Here is a 6,931-nt window from a genome sequence, read left to right as displayed (position 1 = left end):
CTCAGATGATCAAATTTCTTGCAATTTTTCGTTGATTATCTTCAATTTCAGGCATAAATGCTTTATGGGTTGATTGAACTGTACTTCTTGGGCTGATGACAAATTTTTGGGGCGGGTCCTAGAATCGATTGAGCAAAAATTTGCTGAAGTTTTTCACACTCATTTAGTGTTTGATAAAATGCCCGAACGGAAATCTTGAACCAAAAGAGGAGATTTTGTGCTTTTTCTCTGATTCAAGAGAGACTCTGGCCAGTGATAAGTGAATATTTAATATACATTTTGTACAATTTTGGCATGAACTTTTGGTATGTTTTGAGGAGATTAAAGCTATACTTGAACTCTTTTTGGTGATAATTGCTTAAATATTATTTAAGTATTCAAAATTTGATAAATGAGTGGATTAACGTGTTAATTTTGTGAAATTTGTGAAGGATATTGATAGATGGAATTCATGCATGAGATGACGAAAAATGTAAGGATCACCTGGAGGATAAAGTACAAGGATACTAGGAGCAAAATTGAAGAAAAGGAAAGAAATAAAAAAACTGGAAATTAACCAGCACGGATCCGAGCTCGGATCCGTGTGAACAAATGGTGATCCGAGCCCTCATCTGTATTTCTGGAGCAGTGCATCCAAGGTCAAATGATCCGAGCTCGGATCCGTATGAAAAAATGGTGATCCGAACCCTCGTCTGTATTTCTGGAGCAGTGCATCCGAGGTCATACGATCCGAGCTTGGATCCATAAGAAAAAGGCCTCAGATCAGAAATGATCCGAGGTCAAATCGTTCTTCACCCCTCGGATCCGAGGCTCGGATCTGCCTCTCTCTTCTGCAAGTGGGCACATCCATTTTTTTCACCTTTCACACAACTTTCCAGCTATCTTGGGAGAGAGAATTCGGTGGCACATGCTTCAGCAACAAAAGAGAAGACAAAATAAGTAATTGACAAGTCAAAACAACATATCTTTTGACTTCCTTTACAAAATCTGAGCGGTTGAAATCATGAAAAAGAAAAGTGCCTTTCTACCATCTTTTATGCAGAAACACAAGGGAGAAGCCAGGGACCGGAGGTAGCTAATTTTTTTTCTTGTAACAATTTTTCTCTCCAGTTAGAAGTTCTTGAGGAAGTACTTGGAGGCTTCATTTGTAATCATCTTGTACAAGATATAGCAGAAATTTGAGGGATTCACCATTACTTGGCTAAGATTTCCTTTATTTCTCTTGTACTTGTATTTTATGATGTTTTGCATTAATAAACTTGTGAGTTTGATTGTTATATCATTCATGAGTAGCTAAACTTCTTTATCTAGGGAGTAGATGAAACTTATAGCTAAATAATATGAATTGAATGTGATTTACACTTGTTGTATGGCTAAATGATATGAATTGAATGTGATTTACACTTGTTGTATCTTGTATTAACTTGTCTATTTGTGTAGTTGTAATTACTTGTTATTGTTTGATCATCAATAGCATGTTTATAGTTGTTATTATTCAATGAGAATTGGTAGTGACAATGGAAACACATGAGTAGAGTTTAAGTTGTATGTTCATGAAAATAGAGATACACTTAAATGGATTACTTAGCATTTCATGAAAAAAAACAGAGTAGAACTAGTATTTCACCATGAAAATAGGAAAAACTGGACTACTCTAGGCCATTTTATCATGAGAATGAGATTTGGTAATATTGGAAATGAATCCCTAGTTTAACGAGAATAATAACAAGAGGTAAATCTATTCATTTGTGTTGTTTATGCCATAAGTGGAATCTATATCTCTAGATTTAAGTTTTTATTAAAGAATTCTCCATTTGTATCTTTTAATTTATTAATCCAAATTTGTAGACAATAGCATTATAATCTTCTTACTCAGATTTATCATAAGTCTAAATAATAGAGAAAATAAGAGCCTAATACTTGTTTAAATTGCTCCTTGTGGGATCGACCTGATATTTGCCCAAAACTACGAAGTGACCTGTATACTTGCAGTCCAACGGTAAAATTCGGAAATAAACTTGTATTGGTATAAAAATTCCGTCAAGTTTTTGGCGCCGCTGCTGGGGAGCGGCAATATTAGGGTCTAATCATCTCTATTAATTTAGGCATTTTCATTATTTTTATTTAAGTTGTTTATAGTTGACTTTGCATTAATTTAGTTTTTGACAATTAAATCTGCATAATTTCTCTTATTTCTATTTGTAGTGTATGCACCGAATATATTGAGAAATTGCACCTTTCGATCCATAAATTGAGAGGACACTACGGAGACAAAGGAGGAATACACCGCATCAAGAGTAACAAGAGGTTTGGCAGCCGATAGAAGAAATCTTGATAGAATTACCATTTGAGGAAGAAATGGCGGAAAATGAACCAAATATGCGAATTCTACGAGATTTTGCTTTACCAAGAACACAAGGTTCTCAAACTAGTATCGCAAGGCTAACGGTAAATGCTAATAATTTTGAGATTAAACCATTACTGATTCAAATGGTACAACAATTTCAATATGGAGGTAATGCTATCGAAGATCCAAATTCTCACTTGTCAACAATTCTTGAAATCTGTGATACAATTAAGTTTAATGGTGTTAGTGATGATGCAATTAAACTTCGATTGTTTCCATTTTCACTAAGGGACAAGGCCAAGGTTTGGCTACAATCTCATCCTCCGAACACTTTTACTACTTGGGCTGAATTAGCTAAGGTTTTTGTTAATAAATTTTTTCCACCTGGAAAAACTGTTAAGATTAGAATGGATATAACTAGTTTCTCTCAACAGGAAGGAGAGACATTGTACAAAACTTGGGAGCGCTATAGGGAATTGCAACGAAGATGTCCTCATCATGGTTTACCAGATTGGCTAGTAGTCCAAATATTTTACAATGGTCTCACCTATCCAATAAAGACGCATGTAGATGCAGCAGCGGAAGGAGCATTGATGGGAAAGACAGATGAGGAAGCTCAACAATTGATTGAAAAAATGGCTACTAATAATCACCAATGGGCCAACGAACGAGGTAATACAAGGAGAACTGCAGGTATGCTTGAAGTATATACCTTGAATATGTTTAAGTGCAAAGATGGATAATGTGGTTAAGATACTTAATAGGCATGTTGGTTCTAACTCTAATCAAGAAGTAGTTGTTGCATGTTGTACTACTTGCGGCGGAGATCATGATGATTCTATGTGTTCTAGCAGCGAACAGGTTCAATATCTCAACAATTATAACCGTACACCCCAAAATAATCCATACTCTAATACCTACAACCAGGATGGCATAATCACCCGAATTTTGGATGAAAGGATCAAGGGAACCAACAAAGACCAATTAATCTACCAAATTTTCAATCGAAGCAACCACTTCCGGAATCCAAACCAGCTTGGGAATAGGCAATTGAGAAACTGGCAAATGTATCAAATGATGAAATTGAAAAGTAAGCCAGTGCCACTACTCAATGGTTTGAGAGAATTGAGGGAAGGATGGACCAACTCACCAATATGTACAGGAATGTTGAGGTCCAATTAGGGCAAATAACAAATGCAGTTAACAATCGCAACCAAGGGGATTTACCTAACAAGACTGAGGTGAACCCAAGGGAGCATGTGAAGGTTATAACCCTTCGTAGTGGTAAGGAAGTAGGTGAGCTGCCGGTAGTTGAAAGTGAGAGAGAACGTGAAATAAGAGAAAACAAGCAATTGAGTGAGTTAGGAGAGGATAGTAAGAAAATTAAAGGGAAAGAAAAGGTTGAAGAAAATGAGCCACAAATTGGAGATACAACATCAATTCCCCCACCGTTGCCATTTCTACAAAGATTGAAACCTTCCAGAAATGACAAAGAATTTGGGAAGTTTGTCAACATTTTTAAACAATTACATATTAACATTCATTTTGTTGATACTATTTTGTAGATTCCTTCATATGCAAAGTTTCTCAAGGAGATAATGACTAAGAAAAGGAAGTTAGTAGATAGTGAGACAATTGGATTAACGGAAGAATGTAGTGTCATTATACAAAACAAATTGCCACCAAAGCTGAAAGATCCAGGGAGTTTCACAGTTCCTTGCACTATTGGTAATGTTGAATTCTCTAAAACACTTTGTGACCTTGGTACGAGTGTTTCATTGATACCTTTAACTGTAGCTAGGCAATTGCGATTGAAAGAGTTAAAGTGTACTAACATTTCCTTGCAATTGGCTGACAGATCTATTAGACATCCAATGGGCATATTGGAGAATGTGCTCATTAAAGTACAGAAATTCATTATTCCTGTTAACTTTGTTGTTTTAGATATGGAGGACGAGTCAATGTACCTATTATACTTGGTAGACTATTTCTGGTCACTGCAGGTACAATAATAGATGTTAAACGTGGTAAGTTCAAGTTCCAAATTGGTGAAGAGGAAGTGGAGTTTGATTTGAGTAAAGTGGAGAAGTATCCCTCTTTTACCGACCATGTTTATTCTATTGACACATGTGATGAATTGACATTAGAGATGAGTCAAGTTAATCTTGATGATGATTCTCTTGAACTTTGTCTTATTGGTGTAGGCTTACAAGAGGAACAAGTTGAAAAAATGACTGATTTTTTGCAGGCACGGGATCTTTACAAAAGGAGAAATGCGTATAAGGAGTTAGGACTGAGTAAAGGATTACCTCCACCATCGTGTGAGCAAGCTCCATGGTTTGAGCTTAAGCCACTGCCTAAACATCTCAAATATGCATTTCTTGGAGAAAAAGAGACATTGCCGGTGATTGTAAATTCTACACTAGATAAGGAACAACTAGGCAAGCTCTTATGTGTTTTGAGGAAGCATTTAAAAGCTATAGGATGGACGATTTCTGATATCAAGAGAATCAATCCAACTATTTGTATGCACCGGATTTTGTTAGAAGAAAATTCTAAGCCGGTAATTGAAACTCAAAGGAGGTTAAATCCAAATATGAAAGAAGTGGTAAGAGTAGAGATTCTTAAATGACTGAATGCAAGTATAATTTTTTCAATTTCTGATAGTGTTTGGATTTTTTCTATTTATGTAATGCCAAAGAAAGGGGGATAACCATAGTACGTAGTAAAAATGATGAAATGATTCCCTTTAGAGTTGTGGTTGGGTGGCAAGTTTGTATAGATTATAGAAAACTGAATACAGCCATTAGAAATGATCATTTCCCTCTTCCTTTTTTGATCAAACGGAAGAAAGATTGGCTGGATATGAATTTTATTATTTCTTGGATAGTTTTTCAAGATACAATCAAATAGCCATCGCACAGGAAGATCAAGAGAAAACCACATTCAATTGTCCTTACAGCACTTTTGTATTTCGAAGAATGCTTTTTGGACTGTGTGCAATGCACCGGTCACCTTCCAACGTTGCATGATGGTAATTTTCTCTAATTTTAATGAGAAAATCATGGAAATCTTCATGGATGACTTTTTCATATTTGGATCTACTTATGATCATTGTCTTAACAATTTAGATCTTATTTTGCAGAGATATGAAGAAATAAACCTTGTACTCAATTGAAAAAAATGTCACTTCATGGTTTGTGAGGGTATTGTTTTAAGCCACAAAATTTCTTTACAAGGTATTCAGGTAGATCAAGCCAAATAGAGATTATTGAGAGAATGCCTCCACCTACCAATATGAAAGGCATTCAAAACTTTCTTGGACACGTGGAATTTTATCGGCGGTTTATTAAGGATTTCTCCAAGATTGCTAAACCTTTATTTAAATTACTTGCAAAAGATGTTCCATTTTACTTTAATGATGAGTGCATATTTGCTTTCAATAGGTTGAACAAGAAATTTGTCTCCGCACCTATAATAGCATCACTGGATTGGAGCTTACCATTCGAATTGATGTGTGATGCGAGTAATTTTGTAGTTGGAGTTGTTCTTGGGGAAAAACATGATAAGCGATTTCATGTCATTTATTATGCAAGTAAAATGCTAAATGAAGCCCAAGTCAACTATTCAACAACAGAGAAGGAGTTGCTAGCAGTGATTTTTGCATTGGATAAGTTTAGATCGTACTTAGTAGGATTTAAAGTTATCATTTATACCGACAATGCAGCATTCAAATATCTCTTAAATAAAAAAGATGCAAAACCTCGACTAATTCGATGGATTTTATTATTGCAGGAATTTGATTTGGAGATCAAAGATAAAAAAGGATCCGAGAACTTAGTTGCTGATCATCTTTCTAGACTGGAGAACATGCCTCAAGAAGACCATCCATCTATTAAAAAAGAATTTCCAGATGAGTTTTTAATGGCAATTTATAAGTCACCGTGGTATGCTGATCTAGTTAACTTTGTAGTGGAGTGATACCAAGTGATTTGAATTCTCATCAAAGGAAAAAGTTCTTAAATGATGCTAAACATTATTTTTGGGAAGAACCGTTCTTTTACAAACATTGTACAGATGGAATAATTAGAAGATGTGTTCCGGAAGAAGAGATACATAGTATTTTAGTGCATTGTCATACCCTTGAAACGAGAGGTCATTTTAGTACAACTAAGACCGTAGCAAAGATATGGCAATCTGGATTTTATTGGCGTACTATGTATCGAGATGTTAGAAATTGGGTTAAAAACTGTGATCAATGCCAAAGAATTGGCAATATCTCAAGAAAGAATGAAATCCTCTGACTACATATTTGGAAGTTGAGCTATTTGACGTTTGGGGTATTGATTTTATGAGACCATTTCCTAACTCATATAATAATAAGTACATCCTTTTAGCAGTTGATTATATCTCTAAATGGGTGGAAACCATTCCTTCACAAACTAATGATGCTAAAGTTGTGCTTAAGTTTCTTAAACGGAATATATTTTGTATGTTTGGAGCCCCAAAGGCAATAATAAGCCATGAAGATAAGCATTTTTGCAATAAAATTATTGACACTTTGTTGCTTAAATATGGATGCAA

General features: G+C 35.2%; 1 non-coding gene across 1 annotated transcript; it reads right to left on the bottom strand.

Moving 5' to 3' along the window:
- Positions 1-2,745: 2,745 nt before the first annotated feature.
- LOC113717510 (small nucleolar RNA R71) lies at positions 2,746-2,852 on the bottom strand. The gene has a single exon (XR_003454425.2). It is a non-coding gene; the product is annotated as a small nucleolar RNA R71 (small nucleolar RNA).
- Positions 2,853-6,931: the final 4,079 nt, after the last annotated feature.

Source organism: Coffea arabica, chromosome 11c (assembly GCF_036785885.1).
Source record: "Coffea arabica cultivar ET-39 chromosome 11c, Coffea Arabica ET-39 HiFi, whole genome shotgun sequence".
Taxonomy (NCBI): Eukaryota; Viridiplantae; Streptophyta; class Magnoliopsida; order Gentianales; family Rubiaceae; genus Coffea; species Coffea arabica.
Note: the sequence above shows the minus strand (reverse complement) of the source record. Positions and strands in the feature narration are given on the sequence as shown.